The sequence below is a fragment of the Hyperolius riggenbachi genome, chromosome 2 (genome assembly GCF_040937935.1).
Source record: "Hyperolius riggenbachi isolate aHypRig1 chromosome 2, aHypRig1.pri, whole genome shotgun sequence".
NCBI lineage: Eukaryota > Metazoa > Chordata > Amphibia > Anura > Hyperoliidae > Hyperolius > Hyperolius riggenbachi.
Window position 1 is genome coordinate 313,045,964 of NC_090647.1, and position 24,952 is coordinate 313,070,915.

General features: G+C 43.5%; 1 protein-coding gene across 11 annotated transcripts in view; it reads left to right on the top strand.

Annotated features, from left to right (window-relative positions):
• Nucleotides 1–24,952, top strand: part of DLGAP3 (DLG associated protein 3) — a 541,562-nt gene that overhangs the window by 44,111 nt on the left and 472,499 nt on the right. Inside the window, exon 2 of one of the 11 annotated variants that reach the window (XM_068269122.1) lies at nt 7,841–7,907. The exons of the other annotated variants lie outside the window; for them this stretch is intronic. The gene's annotated coding sequence lies outside the window, so the exon portion shown is untranslated. The remainder of the gene's footprint in view (nt 1–7,840; nt 7,908–24,952) is intronic. 11 annotated transcript variants of the gene reach the window in all.

The window sequence follows — 24,952 nt, forward strand, 5'->3', positions numbered from 1 at the left end:
GTATGAAGACGGGGGCTGTTATTGGTGCCTAAAGAAAGCCTGCAACATCTATTCCTTCTATTGGGCCGTATGCTTCCTGCCAGGCATGAATTTGATTGGCTTGTGCGCATGGGTTGCGGGTGAGAGCACTATTTTCAGCACCCATCATCTAATGGGCTAAAATTATATATATATATATATATATATATATATATATATATATATATATATATATATATATATATATATACTCAGCATGTTTTTTCACATTGAGAACTGTTTTCAAGCTGTTCCTTTAATTTTTTGAGCAGCGTATACAGTATATATATATATATATATATATAGAGAGAGAGAGAGAGAGAGAGGGAGAGACACAGAGACGAGAGTGTGTATATGTGAGTTTTTTTCTGTATGAGATTTTTCACTGCTCTTTATGCATTATTTCCCGCTTTTCCTTTGCAGTATAAGTCGTGTTCTATGTACCCTACATGTGCATTGCTGCATGAGGTGCCAGGGATTCAGTGTGGAGTGAAGCATTTAGCAGAGACGAGATCAATCTAAATTTTTTATTATCTTACATGTAAAAGATTGGAAGAAAACATTTGACATCTCATGTCTCAGTGCTCTCTCTACTGTCCTATTAAATTAAACATCTGTCTTATTGATGTGAAGGGTTTATAATTCTTAAACAGATGCATACAAAGCACAATAGAGGTAAAGAGGCGCCCTGATTGAGATAAAAGCATCTAAAAACAGCTTAAAAATGAAAAGACAATATTAGGTGGCTGACCTCAATAACGAAATCTTTGTATGTGACAAAAGATTTTTATTTAGCACAGGCAACACGTTTCGCTGGTCTGAGCCTGCTTCATCAGGCCAATACAAAGGCTGTTTATCTTGTGCATATGCATGTTTATACAAATACATACTTTTTATATGTTGTTATCATTCTGAAAATTTAAGAGAGATTTTAAAGTGCGTTTACAGGCAAATTTTTCATTTCTCTCCGTACAGAGCATTCCAAGTGTGTGTGTGTGTGTGTGTGTGTGTGTGTGTGTGTGTGTGGGGGGGGGGGGGGGGTTCTAAACATGACAGTAAATACCAAAATTCTAATCCTTTCTGAGTTACTACAGTAAGGATTGCAGGGAGGTGAGTGAATTAGTTTTAGAATAAATATATGTTGTCTCATACTTAATTAAGTTCACACTGCATTAGAATGCTATTGCTCAGCTACCAATTCAGTAACCTTTCAGCAATTGTTACTGTAGTCTTATAAAACCAAGTCCAGGATTTTGACTGTCAGTTTGATGCGTGTGCAAATGCAACATGGGAGTGTGAGTTTGCTCTAATTGCTTTATCAGTCCTAGGTTTATAAAAAGAGTTATGAAGCACCTTATTATCTTCTCAGATATGTGCAATCAGTGCATGGAATAAGTTATGTAAACAGATATCACATGATTGTCAGTAGCCAATGGCAGGGCAGGAAATATCTTAGCCTGTCATTTTAATAGGTAGTCTGTCTAAGATATCACAAAGTGACCTGAGATCCACCTGGTGTGGGTGGTGGGGTAATCACTCTTTCTCTCTTTCTCTCTCTTGTGTATAACTAGCACTGAAGATTCTATTGGAAATCTAAAATCAACCAACAGCTGCATTCACAAATATAACTGTAAAGAAGGGCTCATTCCCACTGGTACTAATATGTTCCTGTTTTCTTCAATCTTGTGCAGTTTTGGATCTAGAAAGAACTGCAAGTGCATGCATTTCCCAATTGGAACCCATTTGCCCTATTCCTACCAATGTGTTCTTTTATTTTTTTATTTATTTTTTGCTAAAATGCAAATGCACTGCTGCATACATTTTTTTAAAAGAAAAAAACGCATGCAGTTCAGTGCAAATGACTACAGTTATTTTCATTGCACCGAAAATAAACAACAAATGCACCAAATTTAATGGGAAATCCCTGCATTTTTCTATACCTTTCCATACTGTTTAAGTGGGAAGATGGATACAATTGTTTATCTCAGCAGTTATTTTCACCTAAGGTGTTCCTTTTAGTGGTTTATGATTTTCACGGACACGGCATCACAAGCTACAAACCAGTATACATATGGTCAGCTTGCAATTAGGAATTATTTGCACTTGCTGAGATTTTACCTTTAGAGGGTCTAAAGTGGGAACTCTCTGCTTCTAGTTTTACAGTCTAGGCATATTTTGTGTACACCTATCAAACCTTAGTTTCTGTTATCATCTTTCATGCCAGATTCACAGCATATTATTTTTCTCAAATATGTTTTCTCACAGAATGTAATTTGCATAATTCTGAAGTAGAACCTAGTTTCATCCTTGTAGGTTTATATAATGGAAGTTCATGATTATATTAGTTCACAAAAGAAATCAGAAATGTTCCACTGTGCTAATACATGAACTCAGCATATCTCAGAGTGGGCGCCGCAGCAACCTGGTGCACCGCAAACACTTCTCAGAGGTGCTGCAACAACACAGCACTCATGAAAAATAGTCCCATTCTTGGCCCTTTCTTTTACCATCTTTTGTCCAGCTTGGTGAAGTCCTCTGTATCGGGTAATACGGGCGCTGATTGATATCCAATGCAGCCATATTACCCTGCAGTTAACCTATAGTCCCGACAGCCGGCACCAATGGCGTAATATTGAAGAGACATAAGGAAGATAGGAGCAGCAGATTGGCATGAGGGGAGCAGTGGACAGAAGAGAGTGGCAGGAAGTAGATGAAGGGAGGTTCATTTTGTGGCTAAAGAATAGGATGAAGCCTAAACTGTTAAGAGATAGCTGCTGATCACCTGGTGGTGGTGGTGGGGGTTTCACTGGCCATCTGGAGTGGTGTATGCTACCTAGTGAGGGTCACTGGCTAACATAAAGAAGAGGGATTATGCATAATTAGAGGAAGGTCACAGCCTAGCTGTAGGGGACACTTCACCTAAGAGGGGGTCACTTCCAAACTAAGGGGGGAGGGAGGATGCTTGCTTAAAGTTGCATGCTGTCTAACTGGAGAGAGGTCATTGCCTACCTTAAAGTGACCTGAACTCAGAATGTCCTTTTTACCCTAAAAGATACACAACATAATAACCATTAAACAAAAACATTTCTTGGTTACAGCTAATATAAATCCAAAAATAAATCTGCACTGTTTCTACTTCCTGATTCATAGAAGCCGACATAATGTTAACAACCAGTGCTTTCAAATGAGCTTATCTGCAATTTCTGTTGTGGCAGTCATGTGACACAGGGAAAGATCAAATTACAAGGAATCATTAGACACAAATGAGGGGGAATTAATCTGGCTGTATAGTGCGGCTCCCTGCCTGTGTCCCTTCCCTCCTCGCCTCCGTAAGCCGATTGGAGGAAGCTTACGGAGGCGGGGAGGGAAGGGACACAGGCGGAGAGCCACACTATACAGGAGGCGGGGGAGCGGCGGTGACTGACAGCCTTAGGTAAACAGCCGGCTAGCGACAATCTGTGTGTCGCTAGCCTGGCGGTTTGTTTTATGGGGGACAGAGGTTGCTCATTGTATACAGCACTTGCCTCTGTGTCCTAATAGGATTTTTTAAACCCACCTCGGGTTCTCTTTAAGCCTGTGAAACTGTGAAACCCAGAAGATAGGCTCTTACAATTCATACTAGCTGCAACAAAAACCTATATAGCCTCCCAATGGCTTACTCCAATACTTACCTTAGCTGCCCTGAGATCCAGTATTGATCACTTATGGGGCTCACTGCACGAAGCCGTGATAAATGCTATCACGGCCGTGATAAACTTAATGCGCGGGTTAGCCCCTTAATAGTAAAGGTTTGCGCGCATTAACTTTCCCCGTTCACCCGCTAACCCATATGTTAGCACGTGAACGGGAAAGTTAATGCGCAGAAACCTTTACTATTACGTGCGCAAACTTGTATGCACGCTAACCCGCGTGCTGAGCTTATCACAACGATGATAGCACTGATCACGGCTTTGTGAATCGAGCCCTTGGTGTGCAAGAGATTGAATGCTCTATTCCAGGACAAGATAGACAAGTTTTCCATGATCTAGGAACCCTGGATAGAATAGAGGAGGGCTGGAGCTCCAGTCCATCCTACAAGCATAACTGGAGACTTCTGCATATTCAGGAATATCCTGGGACTATGGTTGTGTCCCCTTGCTAAGCACATGGTTGCTAAGCTTTGTTTGCCATATATAAAATGTGGATCCTGCCTAGTTTACATTGCCTATGCATGTTTTTTTTTTCTGTTTCACATGTTTTACATGTTTCTTCTGATGCTATATACTCACCTACCCTCGATGTCTCAGAGGGTTCATACTAGTGCAAATGTTGGTTGATACTAGTGCAAATGTTGACTGTTAGATCTTTTTGCTACTTCAATAAAAAAAAGTTTGAAACTAAAGGAACGGGCGGGGCATGATTGCAGACTTAAAGGGATTACTACTGCCTAACTAGATCCTCCCATCTGCCAGCCATGAGTACCTTTTGCCTGCAGTCTAATAAAGCAGAAGGCAGTATTTGTAACCCCACACGTGACAGCGTTTTGTCACACAATGGGGTTACCTGGCAGCAAAAAAAAGGCATGTCGCAAGTGAGGACAGCGGTTGCCATGCTCAGATTTGACTCAAATCACTGGTGACCTCTCCATCACCTGTACTGGGTGCTAGTAAGCACCCAGGCAGTGTACGGAAGCAGCTGACAGATGGTGAATTTGCCACCTTCAGCCTCCTGTGTGCCCAGGGGTGCCTTACATTTTTTTTGCCACAGGTGCCCTGAGAACCACTGCATTAACTGCTGAAAACTGGAAAATACTGTACAGTAATCATGCAGTATATTTTAGTTATATTTTAAATGGACCTCTTGACTAACTTGACACAGTGGTCCCTAAAGGTAAAGCTTTATTTAATGCAGCCTTACACTCCTGCCTGCAGTGCTTCTTTTAAAAATATGAAACAATAGAGAGCTGTTCTGATGTCACAGAGCTGCAATCAGTCATTCCAACTACAGAAGTAACTGCAGTCATGGCTCCTGGCTGCCCTCATACTTATACACCAACTCTACATCGAAGCAGGTTATTTTGTTGTGGTGACGCTAGGCACTACTCAGTAGCTCCATAGTTTGCATTGCGAATTAGTGGCTGTGGGGCACTGGGTGCTTCTTTTAGGCTCGAGAGCATGGCTACGAATTCTACAACAGTGTAGCTAAACTCAGATAGCTGCAGGATCAGACACACTGATAGTAGTGGCAGGGACGGGTGCATGGTTTGGTTGGGTTTGGATACAGTGTAGCTGAACTCAGATAGCGGCAGGGACAGGACTTTATTGTGAGAATATGTATAGCTGAGCCCAGAGGGTGATTGTTAGACGATAATGTAGTGGGGGGTAAGTAGGGAGAGGAAAGGAGAGTGCTACGGGAAGAAAATGACGTGTTAGGCATGGAGATATGTCTGATAATCTAAATATGGGTAACATCTCACGCCAAAACCAGACCCAGCAGATGCCTATAGGAGGTTATGAAAAAGTGTATGGCCAGGTCCTTCAATATGTTCTTGTGGTTGGAGGTGCCTGCTGTTTGTACAGAAAAGCAAGCTATATAATGTAAGACTTCTGATAATCATGGCTAATAAAATGAGCCTATTGGAAGCCTCTTTTTGCACCTGAAGGGATTCCAGGATTCCAAAGGCGCATTCCCCATAGTTCTTCTAAACCACATACACAATTTCTAGCCCTATTTCCTTTGTATGAGGCTGCATATGGATTAGTAAGGTGTGAATAGAGAACACTGTACCTGTGATCACTACATTAAACACCATGCCATTATAGCGTTTGGATTATCTCTTTTGCTAAGTATGTTGTCTACCTGTGAGAGTGGCTTCCTTACGTTTAGAATTCATTACCAGAAAGAAGAAAGCACTCGAACTGAGACGGGATAAAATATTGATTGAAGAAGGGCCGCGGGTTCCTGCTGCGCTCTTAATAATTCAGCAAGACTTTAAAAATAAAACTGAATGCTATTTCTGATTCTCTCCCCCATTTTCTTGCATTTTTCGGATGAGAGCTGAGGAACCAGCTGGGTTTGTGGTAATTAAGCGGATATTGGCAGGCAGTATCCCATGATTCATTGTCCTTCCTTTTGTGGCTGCCATTAACCTCTGTCCTGCCAGTCGTTTTTTAAAGCTCTGTGGAATATGTGTTTATGTGAGATATTTAGAGCATGCTTTGCCATATTGCTGATGTCTTTCAGGCATCCTATCAGAGTTGTGAGAAAAGCACACATTCATCATTCTTAAAGCTTATCCCCGGACATGGAGCTAAGTATCCTTTTTTTATATTAATGAGCAGGTTGTCCAAATAGTTTGTTTTTTTTGTAAGTGCAGGGAGGTCCTCGTCAGTGCCAAGGTTGTGCTACAGTGCATGTGACTCACATTTTGCATAATTTAAATAATAAATATCCCCATTCATAGCAATACACATTGATGTACTTGTGATCCACAAGTATCATGCTGACCATGTCTGCGCCCTGTAGAAGGGAACGAGTGGAGATGCTAAAATGATTTCAGCTGTACTTGCCAGTGAAGGTCACATTTGCAGGCCATATTGTATTGAGAATCCATGGAATGTGCTGCCAGCACAGAACTACACTGCAGGCCAAATCTTTGTAGAGTACCGAACATCAGAATCTGTGCAAGGAACCGAACCTTGGCGAATGTATGTAGGGAACCTAGCAAATCAGTTTAGAATAAACAATCTACTACTCTACCATATGCCTTCAGATGGGCTTTAGACCAGGTAAAAGATTGATATCAGTTGTTTACTTGGGTACTGCTGTGCATCAGTTTATAATCCAGCTGAAATATTATTTATATAGCACTGACATCTTTTGTAGTGCTGTACAGAGTATATAATTTTGTCTTTAACTGTCCCTCCCAATCTAATTCCTACCATAGTCATATGTCTATGTATAGTGTAGTGTATGTATCACAGTCTAGGGCAGTGGTCCTCAAACTACGGGCCGAATGCAGCCCCCTGAAGCTTTTTCACTGACCCCCAAACACAAAATGTAAAACTAATAGATGTGGACCACTGCATTTTTAAATATTGTTGGCCTGCATATAGAATAGCAGTGCTGGCACCAGCCATCCACATACTGTAGAAGCCAGTGAGCAGTCATTCGCTGGCTTCCAATCCAATTTTGCTTCAGGTGACACTGCTATCCAACTGGGTGGCAGGTTGTCACCTGGGTATGCTTCACCGTCTGGTGCACAAAGACATTTTTCTAAATGGCTGCTGCTGGGAGTTGTCTTCCGGCTGGATTATGGGAAATCAATACCTACCGTAGATATCAGCATCATTTTATGTATGTTACAGCCCCCCAGCAGTTTGAAGTATGTTGATTAGGCCCTTGACCAAAAAAGTTTGGGGATCCCTGGTCTAGAGCCAATTTATGGGGAAGCCAATTAGCTAACCTATATGTTGGGAGTAAATGGAGTGCCTGGAGGAAACCCATGTGGACAATTTACATATTCCATGCACATAGTGCCGTGGCTGGGATACGAACCGGGGACCCAGAGCTGCAAGGCGAGAGTGCTAACCACTATACCACCGTGTTGCCCAAATAGACAGTCTGACCATTGCCAGCACTTGCTTTGTACAGCTTGACATGGTACAAGGCTATGACGCCCTAATGTTGAGCCTGCCCAACCCTCAGATATGAAAGGAAAGCCTTACTCATCAATGTCTGAGCTAGGTTTCGATTGGAGATGTCTGTAGTTTTTAACAGATTTTCTTCAGATTAAATTTTTCATCTAATCTGATGTTTAATCCCTTTAATCCCTTTTTTTTAGTAAAGATTGATGACCGCTAAAGAATCTTTGTAGAACATCAAATACAGTACAGCACTAGAGCTGCATGGTAGGTAAATGTTTCTGAAGTTCTGTCATCATGTCTGCCTCTAATACAACATCCACAACACAATTGTATTTTTTAAACTAAAAGGTTTTCCAGAATTTTATGCCTGAAAACTGCAGGCAGGAAAATTAATGTGGGGTAGATTAGCAGTTATATTTACAAATTAGGTCCTTATTTATTTTGCAATCAAGGGTTTCTTGCCTTCTTATAATCAAAATTCTGTGGATACTAATGACTGCCACGGAGGGTGTTTATTATTATTAGTGTGCACTGATGAATGCTGAAACTCATCTGTGGGTAGCATGTCAGTTATTAGCATATGTGATTAAGAACACATGGTAGGCAACATCTGGGCACCTGAGGGCACTAATATATTCATAAAATCACCCACACAGTTATTGGATTTTGAGCTGTTATTAGTGCTATGTATCCATGCAATTCACCTAGGTCTGCCTTATTATTTTATCAGGAGGTCTCTGGCTGTAACTGGCAGGGATCTAGAGCAGCTATCAAAGGCCCAATAAAGCCATTAGCCCAAGCCTGAAGCACTCCCATATTTTTTGAGTAAACAACACAGTATAAAGAAGTACTGTAGAGAAGAAAAGGGCTGTTTTTTTTCTTTTGTAATTACTTCAAGTAATTACAGCCCAACTTCAGGCAAAGCAGGCTGCCTGCTCTCAGCCCCCCTGAAGTGGTTATACTTAGAGTTTAGATTCAAATAATATGGGGGAAAAAAACAAAACCATTTTGTACTAAGTATTTACACCATTCATATATTTTATTTAAACTATTTTAAGTTGTATTACACTGTTATACCCAAGACATGGTCCAGTGTACGATTCCTTTGTATGGAATGAGGAGTCATTGCAATACACCTAGAGAAACTGTATGGTGCAAAAGGTTGGGTGATATTTCTTTTTCTGCTGTGTAGAAACTCCTGAACTAGGGACACAAACAAGGAAAGTTTTTTTACCCCATGTCATATACTGATGTCATGGTTTCCAACATGTTTACTAGAACATTACAGCAGCTGCAGATGGCAGTTGAGATATTTAAAGGACCAGGATCTGATAGAACCGACGGGTTTTGGACTAGTCTGTCTCCTCATGAGAGATTCTCAGGGTTTTATTTGTTTCCTTAAGCATTTCCTGAAGGCCAGTTGTTAAAGAGAACCGGTAACTAAGGATTGAACTTCATCCCAATCAGTAGCTGATACCTCCTTTCCCATGAGAAATCTTTACCTTTTCTCAAACGGATAGTCAAGGGGGTTTTAATGGCTGATATTGTGGTGAAACCAGGGTGCTGACATCACATTGTGGGAGCCTTGTTGCATTGTGGGAAATAACAGCTGTTTCCAACTGCCACAGACATCTCCTGCCAGTAGTAAAGATGTCGCCATGTGATAAATGCCTGAATTTAAATCGGGGAGAGGAAAGATTTTACAATGGCAAACACTGACTAAATCATTTATAAATAATTATTGTAAAACTTAAGCACTTTTTTTTCATTACCGGTACATTATTTTCACTGGAGTTCCTCTTTAAGTCTAACTGCCAAAATAGCGTGCAAGTAAGTAGGGAGGCTGCCTGGTGTATTATTATTATTATTATTATTTAGTATTTATATAGCGCCGACATATTACGCAGCGCTGTACAGTGTATATATATATATATCTTGTCACTAACTGTCCCTCAAAGGAGCTCACAATCTAATCCCTACCATTGCCATATGTCTATATTATGAAGTGTAAGTACTGTAGTCTAGGGCCAATTTTAGAGGGAGCCAATTAACTTATCTGTATGTTTTTGGAATGTGGGAGGAAACCGGAGTGCCCGGAGGAAACCCACGCAGACACGGAGAGAACATACAAACTCTTTGCAGATAGTGCCCTGGCTGGGATTCGAACCAGGGACCCAGCGCTGCAAGGCGAGAGAGCTAACCACTACGCCACCGTGCTGGTGTATTACTATTATGGTAGTTAAAATGCCATTCAGAGAATGCTTTTGAAAACAAGGAAAAGCCTGAGAATCCCCCATGAAGAGATGGACTAGTCCAAAACCTGTTAGTTCTGTCAGGTTTGAACTGCTTACTTTCTTTTTGCTGTAGTGGTCCTTTAATGATATTCAGTTACAAAAAGGCTTGTGTAGTCATTATGGGTTGAGGATTTCTGTAGGAATAAGCCTGAATACAGTGCAATCAATAAAGAAAGGTGTAATTAGGACAGAGGTACACTTGAAGCCCATCATGGACCAGTCAATATTGGACAAATATGCTTAAAATCGATTCACTGCTACAATGTTGATCGATATACTTCCAATTGATTTTGGACATTTTGTCAATGGGAAGAGTGCTCAAGAGCAGCTGTATCTCTCCATCCATCACGTGGCTGGTCTTTGGCTGATACATGGCCATGTAGGATTATGCATTGGAAAGCTAGTAGAGTATTGGTGTAGTTGATGGCCCATATGCAATTCACTTTTTCACCTGAGTTTTCTCCTCGGTGATAATTTTAAACTTGCCAATAAAATTTCTTTTAAGCCACCAGCAAGCAAGAAAATACTCAAAATAATTTTAATAGTACTTTCTCACCTACTTTTTGGTACCTTTTAAGTTGAAAAGTGCTGGAAAGTTATTTTAAATTGCAGATGAAAAATTATCTCCTAGGAGAAAACTCAGGTGAAAAAGGTAATTGCATATGGGCCAAGGTGTGCAGCCAATATATCTGTCACAAAAATTGCAATCTATACTGTTCCACAACTTCCTATGTAAAGTTCACATTTATATTTGTAATAGTTACATTTTGCCCAGTGTAGCTAAATCAGCAAAAGTGACGGCGACAATTTCAGCACACTACAGTGTTCAAGATAATGCAGAATTGTATTCATGTTGCAGGAAAGTCAATTGACCATTGTTTTCTGACAGTGCAGGACCCTTTGTCAAAGTGTCAAAGCAACAGCATGCATAACCATAGACAACCATAGTTGCATTGATGAATGAGCCAGAAAGGTGGTGGTGGAACCACCATAACAGAAATGACATAAATAACAGCATTGATTAGAATATAGTAGAGTCCTAGTTATCTGAAATTCAGCTAACCAGCAGTCTCAACCAACCAGCACAGGTCGCCGGCAGAACTCACAGTGGTAAAGGTCAACTTCTTAAGGTGGCCACTCGCCATACAATAAAATGATCCAATTTTACAGCAATTTGATAAAAAGGATTGGTTGTTCCGAAAATTATAAAGCTTTTTTTTCATTCATTCGAGAAATCTGTTCGAATTTCCCATTTTTATTTGATAAAAGAAGATTGGGAGTGTTGGATTTTTCTGATCAATTTATATAAAATTTGAATGGTGTATAGTAGATTAAAAAATTCTTGATGTATAGACCCAAGCAATTGTTTCAATAATTATTAATAATAATTTAAATAATTTTTGTCATAATTGGGGAAAAAATTCAACATGTGTGGTCATTGGTCAAATTTCTGAAGTGCTACAATAAGTCAGAAAAATGGATTGCAATTCTTGAGTTGAAAATATATTAAGAAAATGGTATGGTCTGTGGCCACCTTTAGGCTGTTTTGTAAGTCGGAATCAGAATCAGAATCTTTATTTTCGCCAAGCACGACTGGGTCGTGCCCAGAATTGGTCTTGGCACGTACAGGATACAGGTAGGATAGGGTGCACAGAATACATCACAAAGAGGATCAGCACTATATCAGACATTTCATACAGAGAAAAACATACAAACAACACTCAATTTTCGCTTCCAATTTTCAATTACTAACTATGCATATTTACACAGCACTCAGGTTTATGAAGGATATGTGTGGCGGCAAAAACATGATCACGTTGCGGAGGGGGGTGCGTGGTGAGAGTTTAGTGAGTTTACAGCTGAGGGGAAGAAGCTATTTCTGTGTCTAGTGGTCCTGGTGTAGATGGACCGATACCTCCGACCCAAAGGAAGCTGGCTGAAAAACCGGTTGCCTGGGTGTGAGGGGTCATTTACAATCCTCAAAGCTCTGGAGCTCAGCCTTGAGTGGTAGAGGAGGTCCAGAGCGGGTAGCGGTTTTCCTATAATTCTCTCTGCTGATCTGATGACTTTCTGTAATTTGTGTCTGTCGCTGGCAGAGGAGCTGGCATACCAGACTAGAATGGAAGAGCAGAGGACAGATGCAATTGTGGCTGAGTAGAAGCTGGTCAGAAGTTTCGGGGACATGCCGAACTTCTTCAGTTGACGGAGGAAGAATAACCTCTGCTGGGCTTTCCTCTGGATGGAGGAGGTGTTTGCCTTCCACTTCAGGTCGTTGGAGATGGTGGTGCCCAGAAGTCGGACGCAGGGAACTCTTTCAACTTTTTTGTCATCGATACTTATTGGAGGGGGGGTGTTGGCGTGCTTCCTAAAATCAATAACCATCTCAACAGTTTTTGCCGTGTTTAGGACCAGCCCGTTCTCCCAGCACCAGTGGCATATGCTCTCCACCTGGTGGCGGTACGCTTCCTCATCATTTTTAGTGATGAGGCCGACAATGGTGGTGTCGTCGGCCAATTTGATCACTTTGACGGAGTCAGCTGTGGATCTGCAAGCATTCGTGTACAGGGAGAACAGTAGCGGCGACAGGACGCACCCTTGTGGTGCTACTATATTTGTAATCCGAGGTTGAGAGGAGATGGTTCCTAGCTTTACGACCTGGGATCTGTTTGTGAGGAAGTCTGGGATCCACAGGCGAAGAGTGGGGTAGACCCCGAGTGAGGCAAGGTTCTCCTGAAGTATTTCGGGGCTGATGGTATTAAAAGCTGAGCTGAAGTCAAGAAGAAGGATCCTGGCATACGTGCCAGGTTTGTCCAGATGGTCGTGGATGAGCTCCAAGCAGATATTGATGGCGTCGTCGGTGGACCTATTTGCTCTGTATGCGAACTGGTGCTGATCCAGCAGGGCCTCCGTGGTGCGCTTGAGGAGGGGGAGCACCAACCTTTCAAGAACCTTCATGATGACTGATGTAAGAGCCACGGGTCTGAAGTTGTTGAAGTCGGTGACGCCTTGCTTTTTGGGGACAGGGATGATGGTGGACCTCTTGAAGCATGTGGGGACTTCCCGCTCTGAAGGGACTTGTTGAAGATGGAGGAAAGAATAGGGGCGAGCTGTCGAGCGCCGGATTTCAGGCAGGCTGGTGACACACTGTCCGGGCCCGAGGCTTTCCTGTCATTTATCCTTAACAAGTGTTGCAGAACATCCGCCTCGTTCACTGATGGAGGGGGCGAGTTTGGTCTCGGGGCCTCAGGGGCAGTGGCGGGGGGGGGGGTGCCCGTAGCTGTGGGGGAGACTGGTTCTCAAATCTACAGTAGAATTTGCTGAGATTCTCGGCGAGCTCAGCACTCGGTGTTGCATGCTGGGGGGGAGGCTTATAGTTGATGGCAGCCTTGAGCCCTTTCCACACAGCTCGCGAGTCATTTAAGGAGAGGTACTGCTCCAGTTTATCCACGTAGCCCTTCTTGGCAGCCCTCAGTTCTCTGTTCAAGTCATTTCTTGCCCTTCTGTATTCATCTCGGTTTCCTGACTTGTGCACGTCCTCTTTGCTTCTGCGAAGTTGCCGTAGTTTTTTTGAGAACCACGGTTTGTCGTTCGGATAGAGTTTGAAGGTTTTCGTTGGTATGCAGTGATTCTCACAGAAGTTAATGTATGAGGTAACATTGTCTGCCCATTCGTCCAGGTTTGGCGATTCCAGGGTCTGCCAGTCTGTACAGTTGAAGCAGGCCTGAAGTTGTAGCTTCGCTTCGCTTGACCACACTTTGGAGGATTTGAGGACCAGTTTCGATATCTCCAGGCGTCTCCTGTAAGTTGGTATCAGGTGGATGAGACAGTGATCAGATGAGCCTAGAGCTGCCCAGGGGGTGGCCTTGTATGCATCCTTCAGGACCGTGTAACAGTGGTGCAGTGTGTTGGCATTTCTGGTGGGGCAGGTGACATGCTGATGGTAGCGGGGAAGCTCTTGGCGGAGGTTGGCCCTGTTGAAATCGCCCATGACGATGAACAGTGAGTCCGGGAGGGCCATCTCCCACTGCGTGACAGTGTCGCTGAGCTCGCTCAGGGCATTTTTTACATCAGCATCAGGTGGGATATAGACACCAGCGAGAACGAAGGAGAAGAACTCCCTGGGAGAGTATGTCGGCCTGCAATTAACCAGAAGGAGCTCTAGCTCTGATGTGCATTTCTTTGCAAATACGGTGGAGTCGGAGCACCAAGCAGAGCTAATGTAAAAACAGATGCCCCCCCCCCCTTTTACCCGTGAGGGTGCTGTCGCGGTCTGCGCGGATGAGGCTGTAGCCTGGGAGATGTAGTGCGCTATCAGGGATGTTCTCGTGGAGCCATGTTTCCGTAAAGCAAAGAATTGGGGTGTTTTTGCCAAGTCCGCGTTTGTCCCCGAGGAGTCTCAGTTCATCCAGCTTGTTGGGGAGGGAGCGGACATTTGCGAGGAGGGCTGCAGGGATGGCTGACCGCAGGCCCTTCCTCTTCAATCTCGCCCGTGCGCCTGCTCGCCACCTCTGTGTCGCCGGCTTGTGCGGGGTTCTAGCTCGGGGGCAGTGAATTTCTGGACGTGGTTCCATACGGAGTTGGACAGGAAACTGTCCTCTGGGTGTGGGGCAACAGTATGTTCCCATGTGAGGAGCTGTGCCCTAGAGTAGGTGGTACGTAGAGGGTGCCTCGTGGGATCCATGGGTGTAGAACCCGCTCAGTGGGAGTTTACAGAGTGGCAGTGCAATACAGTGTCTGGCAACGAGAAGACAAGACAAAACATACATGCATAGGGTGCAAACACAGACCGTTTCAGGCAGTGCGGCTCGGGTTAGTTCATCAGTGCGCTATGGCCCGTACCCAGCAGTTCGACCCAGGTATATGCAGTGGTGTGATACAGGTGTATACAGTAGGCAGGTAGTAGATCGCTGCACAGCTCATGTACAGGTTCACAGACCAAAAGCATCGGAGCAGTTTAATAGCAGCCCTTATGTTACAGTACAGTTAAATAGTTAACTAACAGTCCATATGCCGCAGTGCAGTTAAATGACAGTCCATGTGCCACAGTGCAGTTAATAGCAGGTCGTATGCCACAGTGCAGTTCAAATAGTTGGATAACAGACCATATGCCACAATGCAGTTAAATAACAGTCCATTTGCCCAGTGCAATTACATAACAGTCCAATTGCCCCGATGCAGTTAATAACAGTCCATTTGCCCCAGTGCGGTTAAGATGACAGTCCATTTGCCTCAGTGCGGTTAAGATAGCAGTCCATTTCCCCAGTGCAGTTAAAATAACAGTCCATATGCACCAATGCAGTTAAAATAACAGTCCATATGCACCAATGCAGATTAACTAGCCGATCATAAGCCCCAGTGCAGTTTAATACAGTTCATATGCAGTCCATATGTCACAGAGCAGTTAGACCATGTGCCCATTGCTAGGAGCATATTCCACAGTGAACCTTTGAGCAGTGTGCCGCTGAGCCAGAGCAGAACATGTGGGGAAGCCGGCACATGGAAACATTATCACCCCCATTTATAGCCTGTGTAGTGGCAGTGGGCCTGCTTCAGCGGGCTCTGCGGACAGAGGGGCAGCAGCAAGTGTGAAGGGGCAGCGGGCTCACCCGAATTGCAGGCGATGAGGAGCCTTGTGGAGGGAGGAGGGGTGCTGAGGCTGCCGGTGGGGTTCCTTCCAGACGGTGGAGATTATTCTCGGTGAGGTCTGCTTGGTGAGGTCTGCTTCCACGTGGGTGGTCAAGGTGCCAACACTCGGTCAGAGCCTCTCCTTCCGTGCTGGGCCCAGACGTGAGGAGCAGACCACGTGGTGTGCACGTGGGAGCTGGAGATGGCAGGCTGGAGCAGCGAGAGCAGCAGCCCGCAGCTGGAGGCAGACGGGCGCGCTGCGTGCCCAGGCACCAAGGCTGGAGCTGGCCTGAACAGCGCTCTCTGTCTCTGGAGGGCACGTGGGAGCTGGAGATGGAGATTAAGTTCAGCTGTACTTAAAGACTGGGCTTCATGGCACCCCCAAGGTCAATATAATTTCAATTACTGTATTGTAACATTTAATACAGAGTTTATGGTATGTATATAGAGTGGAGTATAGTACTGTATTAGCTAGGTCTATTTTTAACATTGAATCTCAAGCAACCAGAAAGCACACTTATCTGGCATCAGCTGATCCCCATTGGTGCTGGATAAGCGAGATTTTACTGTATATATAAATACATTTTACCTGTGTGGAAATATTTGTATAGATAAATATGTTGGTCCCTTGCAAATTAACAAGCTGACACATCATTGCATTCCAGCGGTTCTGGAGGTGTGTTTAGCTTCTAAGGGTAACAATGGTTAATTTGCATATATTCAGCAGTGATGCTCTGGGAGACATCTTGAGCTCACTCCAACCTGAATTATCGCAAATTCTTTCTGTTTTAAGAAAGCAAACTTTTGTTTTTCTTAGCATTTTAGTAAGGGGGCTTTTAGGACCATTGTAGCCATTGTAGACCATTGTAACCCCTCACACACTCCAATGAGTTCTGGTTCACCATGAGCTTGCTGGTTAGTCTGTACCTCTCAGTGTTACAAGCTCTACTCCATAGACTCCATAGAGCCTAATGAATCCATGCCATGCACTGGATGAGGATCAAACAATCCGAAACAGTCTGTATGCATGTTAGATTATTATTGGCTCTGTACAAATTAACAAGCTGACACATCATTGCATTCCAGAGGTTCTGGAGGTGTGTTTATCTTCTAAGGGTAACAATGGTTAATTTGCATATATTCAGCAGTGCATCACTGGGAGACATCTCAAGCTCACTCCAACCTGAATTGTCACAAATTCTTTCTGTTTTAAGAAAGCAAACTTTTGTTTTTCCCTTAAGAATGAGTCTACTTTGGTTAGGTGTGCCTGATGTAGCCAGTGTATGGTTGAAGGGGTCTAAGCTATGGTTGGCCTCCTGGTTTCTGGTTAGTACATTTGAGATCACTAGAGGGCAGTGAGTATGTAATGCATCATCTGGTGATGGCAGGCTTCCAAGATGCCACAGAGCAAAAGTCAGCTTACTCGTGATGTTGGGGGCGGGTGATAAGTCCATAACATCTCATCTATGGACAAAGTGGAGCTAGTCTAGTTGAGGTGACCCAACGGGAAACCTCTGAAACCAACAGCCACTTCCTGCTTGTGGCAATTTGGCCCCAACCATTAGTTTGTAAGAACTAGGGGGCCCAGTGGGAAACACTATCCATTACACCAATCAAATAGGTTTAATATAGTCGGCTGTAGCCGAAGCAAGTGCTGTGCCTGAAGCCCAGCAGCCCAATGTCGCAAGCAAGGGTTCTGGTATGCAATTTTAGAGTTTGTTCCTCCTGCTGGGTTCACGGTTTCTTACAAATTCATGGTTTCCACCAAATTGCAGCATGGAGGAAGCGGCTGTGGGTCACCACAACTAGAGTAGTTGCAACAAATGTCCGGTGCTGCACAGGTTGGGCAGACAGGCTGGGCTATGACAGAGGAATGTGCAGCAAAAAGGTAAGCCCACATGTTCTAATCAGTTTTTCTCATATTGTTATCTATGGATATTCTCTACGTTTAGGCTTCACAATTATAAGATTCTAACATGATTGTGGTGGATCCTCCATTGTTCTCACTTATTTACATGAGTTTACTGTTTTTTAGTGATATATGCTATTGTTGCTGCTTAGACATTTTAAGAAAGGGTTTTTATGTGGCCTCAAATCTTCAGTTGTCTGTCTTGCAACATAAGGAACAGAAGTTTGTTCGGGGAGGCTGTCCTTTAATGATTAAAGCCCAGCCAAGCCCTGCAGCAGGTGGTACAGCTCCTGCTCATACTTTTATTAGAATGTATGTGCATCATAATACAAGTGAATGAAAGCTGGAACCATCTGTCCCTGTAGCAGACCACTGCTTCAGGTACTTCTGCTGCCTAAAACTTGCGCTGAAACATTGTCTACGGTAATGGCCATTATTTATCGTGTAAGAATTGCTTTAGTATAAATAATGTATTTAATGTTTAGAGGGTGCTTTCAGATGGCACAAATGGATGCAGAGCTGTTTTTTTTGGTGCTTATAGAGAGTATTGGGAATAGTACAGTATTCCTGATATTTCCATGTTTTCTCAGTGCATTGCATCCTGTGTTGGTGTTTTGGTGCTAATTTGGTGTCTAATCCAAACTTATGCCTCTATCTCTATGACTCCTGCCCCAACCTCTGCCTAATGCTCACCTCTTCCTGACACCTAAACATAACTACCTTTGGTACTTTGGCAAGGTTGAACCATCTTTAGAAAGCTGAACGTCTTGGCTTTCATTTGTACCGGGTGCCAAGTCGTAATGACACACAGTTTCTGAATAAGTGGGTGCTGAAGGAGGGGTGCCCCCTACACTTGGCTGTTGCTGTTACTATTAGAAGCCTCCGTTCTCTATATTGGGCGGCTGGAGGCTGGCCCCTTTTTGGCTGCAGAAACGAATCACAGTGACCCCGGCAGTACCAACTTTGAAACTGTGGAGTGTAGTAATAAGATCTGTTTCCAGGGGCCTGCGCAGGTAATATACTTGCAGAAACAGAACAGCTTTCTGCACGGCAACCCTACGCAGGACAGAGCAGAGCGCAGGAGACAACAGGGGTGGAATACAGGAGGAGCTGGAGTCAACAAGTCTGAGGACAAGACGGGGGATGATAAACAGGAGCTGGAGTTCATCAATTATTATCCTGACTGGCACTAGGCATTAAAGATACCGGCCGCCAACTAAAGAGACCGAAGGATTCTAATGGTAACATCGGCAGCCATATGCAGTGGATAGCTCTCCCTCAAAACCTACTAATTCGGGAACTGTGTGTCATAACGACTAGGAACCTGGTGCAAATGAAAGCCAAGACGCTCAGCTTCCTAAAGATAGTTCAATCTTGCAAGAGAAGTAAATACATTTTTAACAGAAGGCTCCCAAATGTGCTGGATGGTATAATACATAAGTATCCTACCTTATTTAATATTTACCCTTCCTGAAGCTTAACCCTACCCCCCCCCCCCCCCTTAACATACACCCCATCCTTGAAGCCCAACCTTATATTTTCCTAAACCGTTATCCCTTCCTGACCTCTTAACACTTAACCCCCGTTTATGTTAACCACGTTCTGACACATAACAAATATTTTAACCTTAATATCTAAACCTTGTCTCCTCTGATCATAACCTTAACACCAACCGTTCTAAAAAACTCCTAATCCTAATACATAACTCTAACTCTAACTTTTTCCCTAGTGCCAAATGAAAGTTTTTTTGCTGATAAATTGGCTGGTTGATGGCACTGGTTACAATGTGGGCACCTAAGGCTGCTTTTACACTTGGGGCTTGATTCACTAAAGTGTTATAACTGCTATCACGGCAGTTATCCAGCGTTACTTTGCGTGATAAGCGAAGGTTTGCACGTGATCACGTGCGCTTTTCACGTGAAAACCTTCGCAAAGGTTTGCGCGCGACAGCTCGTGTGATATCTGCTGTGATAGCAGTTATCACACTTTAGTGAATTCAGCCCTTGGTGTGGTGCCATTTTGAATGATTGCACTGCACCACAGGCGAAAGTCGCACCATGCATTATAGCTGCGGTGCAACAAAAAAAGGAGAAATCAGGGAGGCATACTTACCATTGAAAGTATGCCTCGCTTCCGAGGTTACCATGCAAGTTGGCTGGTAACGCAGAGTGCGTTACCAGGCCGCCATGCACCGTGTTCAATGTGATAACCAGATAGGGCTATCACTACTTTTGCGATGGGATGCAGCAGTTTTTTGACGACGCGACGTACCACCCCAAGTGTAAAAGGAGCCTAAAACATACACCCTCGCTGATAATTGCTGACATTAGCTGCCATAGTCATGTACCAGTGCCCATACCACAGCCTCAAATTACAATTCTGTAGTACATTAAGAAATTTATAAATATTAGACAACTGGATAACCAATTGGACTTAGGTGTACTTCTGATCAAAGCAACCTGTGAAAAAGTAAATTGTGTAATCAAATGTCCTCTTGAAAATACATATCTCCTTGGATGTAAAGCTGATTCACCGACTATTTTCAAGTCACTCACCTGGAACAAGTATGCAAATGAGGAGAGCCAAACACAAGCAGCATACATAATCTACATACGGTACCTGTTCCAAATGTGTGATCATCATTAAGAGCAGCACAACATTTGCACTTTAAGAAGGTTATTAGATGAAGGTCAGTTATGACTTCCTACATACTCCTCTGGTGACAAATGCATGAATTACCGGTAATTGTTGGTGATACTGCCATACGATTGTGATTTGCATAAGTGGATGTGAAGAGAGCAGATCACATTCCATGAAATAGCTTGCTCCATGCTGCAGTGAAATAAATCTGTTGCTTAGCTGTAGAAATGGGACTCTATTCTTGGTCTCCCAGTGTGATCTCAGAGTATTCCGGGGATTACAGTGGAAACGTGTATGGTTTACATGCGTGATATGTGTCAGCGTTGATCTGCGTGTTCCCCCGCATCCTCCTGAAACGAGAACTAGCAGCAGAGCTCAGGCCCACGTCCTTACTCACCATTAATTGTTGTCAGTTGCCTAGGAAACTACTTGTCATGGAAAGACCCGGATTACCCCTCTACTAAATGCTTGAATTTCTAAAAGACAGAAGGCAGGCTTTATACAACTGCATGAAATATTTCACTAAGGCTGCAACTGTTTGTGTATAAACTGCATGAAGGCCAGACTGTCTTTCCACTAGTCCAATTTTAAAGCTTAGTTTAGTTTTAGTTTAGAATTTAGTGTTGGATTGCGCAGTAAGTGCTTAGAACCTCTTCTGGATTGTTATTAATGTCCTGGATCCCCATCTGTGAGAATATCCATCACTTCCTGTTCAGGGAAATCCCTCTAATAGTCAATAGCACTACTTTGTAAAGTGAAGGAGAGATGGGATTGTTGATTAGTTTTTATTGCTTTCTCTCATTTGTTTTAAGGTGTCACATTGAGATCATCCCAAAGCTCCTTGGAGGTCCCAGCAACTGGAAATAAGAGAAAATCTCTCCACTCCCCCCCCCCCCTACACACACACACACACACACACACCCCTTCACCACAAAAAATACCTCTGAGGCTATGTACAGTGTTGCATTGCGGTGCCACTTTATGGGGCAGCCTAATGCAGAAAGTTGTACTGCAATAGTAAGCTTATGTAACATTCATCATGCATGGAACTAAGTACTTCGGTGCATTACTACATAATGTGTGTTAACAGAGGCAGCGAAGCATACATTTCATTGACTGTATGCTTCGCTGTATGCAGTCTAATGGTTGCATAACGTGTGGTGCAACTTTTTTTCCCCCTTGCGGTTCTGTTTTTACAGAACACGCAGCTTCCACTGTGAATGTAGCCTAACGCAGAGAGGGAGATGGTAGAATTGTGCGCACCTTGCTGCACACAATAAAACGCACTTTCGCACTGGCCATAGTAGTCAATGGCCCGCTTGGGAATTATACATCATATTTGTTCGCAGCTTGCATTCACAGTTTTTGCCAGGGCTGTGGAGTCGGAGTCAAGGAGTCGGAGCAATTTTTTGCTACCTGGAGTCGGAGTCGGGAAAGAATGCACCGACTCCGACTCCTTTAAACTGTAATTAAAATAGAAAATATGATAAAATGTTCTGTTTCTCAGATAATAGTCATCATAAATAATTTTTATATACATTAATAGCTGTGCTTAGTCCACAAAAATGAAATAAACCAATCAAAAAATAGTTACTTGTGCCGCTTCAGTGAAGCAGTCCCCGTATTTTTAAAGTCAGATATACTGTACATATCTGATTGTGACTGTATATATGATGTGTACACAGGAATCTCTTATATATACGAAATAAAATATATGCTGTAAAAATAAAGCCTGATGTGTAGCCGTGTCACTAAAAGAGATGGTCAATGAGATGCAAATAATTCTGCGCTGATGCTGGTTTATGAAAATGTATGCACTCCCTTTGCTCATGAAATTAAATAATTTGATATTTTGTTAGAATTTGGTTTGGGGACTACGAATTAAAGGGTACCTGAGACAAATGAAAAGAAAAGCTTTATACATACCTGGGGCTTCCTCCAGCCCCCCTCAGGAATCAGTCCCTTGCTGTCCTCCTCCGCCACCTGGATCTTCTGCTATGAGTCCAGGTAATTCAGCCAGTCAGCGCTGTCCGGCCGCAAGCTGCTCCCACAGCCAGGAGCATTTTGCATCTGCGCAAAAGTGCTGCACAGGTGTAGTACGCTCCCGGCGGCGGAGTGTGTGCATGCGCCCTACGCCCGTCTGGCTCAAGTACCTGGACCCATAGCAGAAGATCCAGGTGGCGGAGGAGGATAGCGAGGGACTGATTAGCCTGAAGGGGGCTGGAGGAAGCCCCAGGTATGTATAAAACTTTAATCTGTCTCAGGTTTACTTTGTTACACAGTAGTACTATACTCTACATATGCACTCCCCACAGAGCTGCAGGGAATCCACTGAGAATGTTGTGCACATTGAACACAGAGGTGTTGTCTTTCACCCATAAACCTGGTTCAGATTGTACATGAAAAATGTGTATTTCATGTTACATACTTTCAATCAACAAAATTGTAATATGCAAATTAGAGGAGTCGGATTTGGAGTCGAGGAGTCGGAGTCGGTGGAATCCTAACCTGAGGAGTCGGAGTTGGTGGATTTTTGTACCGACTCCACAGCCCTTGTTTTTGCTGGAATTTTTAATCGCAGAGCAGGTTGCGGTTTCCTTTACGATGCATGCATTTCAGAGTTAAATACATTGAAGCTGATTCATCAAGCTGCGCGGTTATAGCAAGCTCCATGACATCACCATGAGCTAAAAGCTGCACGCTACGCATGACTTTGTAGCGTAGCGTGCCTTCCTTAGTTATGTGGGCTGCTTCCATAGCAATGCATGTTCCTTTAAATGCCGGCCGCTGCTGTGAAGTATTGCGACTACGATATTTCACTGGAGCGGCCACTTTTATGTTAATTAACATAATTACCATGTTAATTAACATAGTAACTATGTCAATTAATATTGTTGCGACACTTCACAGCAGTGGCCGGCATGTAAAGGAATGCACGTTGCTATAGAAGCAGCATGCGTAACAAAGAAAAGCACGCTACACTGCAAGACCATGCGTAGCGTGCCGCCTTGGATTTAGATTGCGGTGCTGTCATGGAACTTGCGCTGCTATAGTAGAGCAGCTTCATAAATCAGCCCCATTGAGCCACAATCTGAAAATCGCAGGTGGAAAAATAGATTGCAATGCCCCGGAAACACTTGCAAAATCGTCAATGCAAGTGTGCCCCCAGCCTCGAACTTACTCGGGTTTCTAAACTCTTTCCACACTATTCAAAACTAAAATAAAAAAGATTCTCTTTATGGTTTTCAAGATACTAAAATAAAACACGATCCAGGACGTGTCAAAAAAATCTAATATTCAAAACATGTCCCAACTAGGACTTGGCCCTCAAGACACATGAAATTAAATATAACCTGTAATAAGGTATATTAAAATTTCTAAAACGGGTACAGAACATAGACCAAGTTATAATCTAAACCCTCAGGAGAAGAGAGTGATACTAAGGTGGGTTGGGAGGCAGTATATGTGTGATTAAACTGTGGCCTGGATACAAAGCGTTGCAAACAGATTAACCCAACGTAATGTCTGAGGGGATTAAGGCTACAGATTACCGTAATACATAAAGTGCAGGTGCTGTACAAAGTGCTGGGAAACAACAAAACCTACATGTTTCACCTACACAGCTTCATCAGGGTAAAGTGTAACAAACATACACACAGGGACATAACAATAGACCCTGCAAGGGATGCATCCGCAGGAGGGGGGGGGGGGCAGAAGCTGCAGGGGGCCCCGTGGGGGAAGAAGATTATTTTTCCTGTCCTGAGAGACTGACAACTAAGGACACAGAGAGAAAAAGCTTTCTGCTCTCTGCACAGTTGTTCTAATAACTGCATTTGCTCAGCTACTGATAAGAAATCATACAAAGTTTTGTAGACAAAGATTTGTAGACAGTCCCTATTCAGTGTGCAGCAGGCTCTTGTGTACAGCACCAAGCCCCCAACCTCTCTACCCCTCCCCAAGTGCTGTGTACTGTAGTGATGCCGGAAAAGTCTATAGAGACAGTTCTGCTACATCAGAAATGGACAGCGTGAGCGTAATAAGCTGAGGCTGGGAACACACTCGTCTGTCGGTTTTCTGTATACGTTTTCTGCACATCATGTGTGTCTGTATGTGTGACAACATGCATGTTTATCACACTGTTTTTACCTGCATGGGAAAACACATTCAAGTGTGCACTAGCCAATTGAATAACATTGGTTCTCAGTTTACATGTGCAGAAAGCAAGGGGGGGGGGGGGGGGGGCATCCAAAGTTTTGCAGGGGGGCCCAGTGACTTCTAGTTACACCCCTGCATACACATATACATAACCACCACCACCCACTGCCCCACTCTATTTACATATCAATACATTTATTTCACATACAGTCTGTCATGTTCAAGTTAGAGCTGCTGGCCGTCTCACAAACTGCTCCCTTAATGCACGTCACATATGGGGAGGTACTACCAAATATCCTCAAAACCCCTATTGGTGAATATATATGCTGGATCCACCCCTTATACTCTTTAATAACAACACAGTAATGCAGAGTGTGTCAGAAGTAAGTAGCTGTATTATATGCAGCCCACCCCATTTTCAAAACACTTATTCTTTGCCGCTGCATCCCTGTCATAGACCGCAGCACAGGATAAGTCCCTGGTTTATGTGTAAACATCCTGCCTAGTCTGGTCAGGTGCATAATACCTTATTGACATATCTGCTATAAAACTTGTGCACAGGTAACCCGCGCCATCGGCAAAGTATGTCCACATATCCATCCCCCAACACAAGGTTTGAGCATGTGTACGGTGTCTCAAAGGTAGCAATATCTCAGGCTAGGGAGTGTGTACAACTCCCATTGATC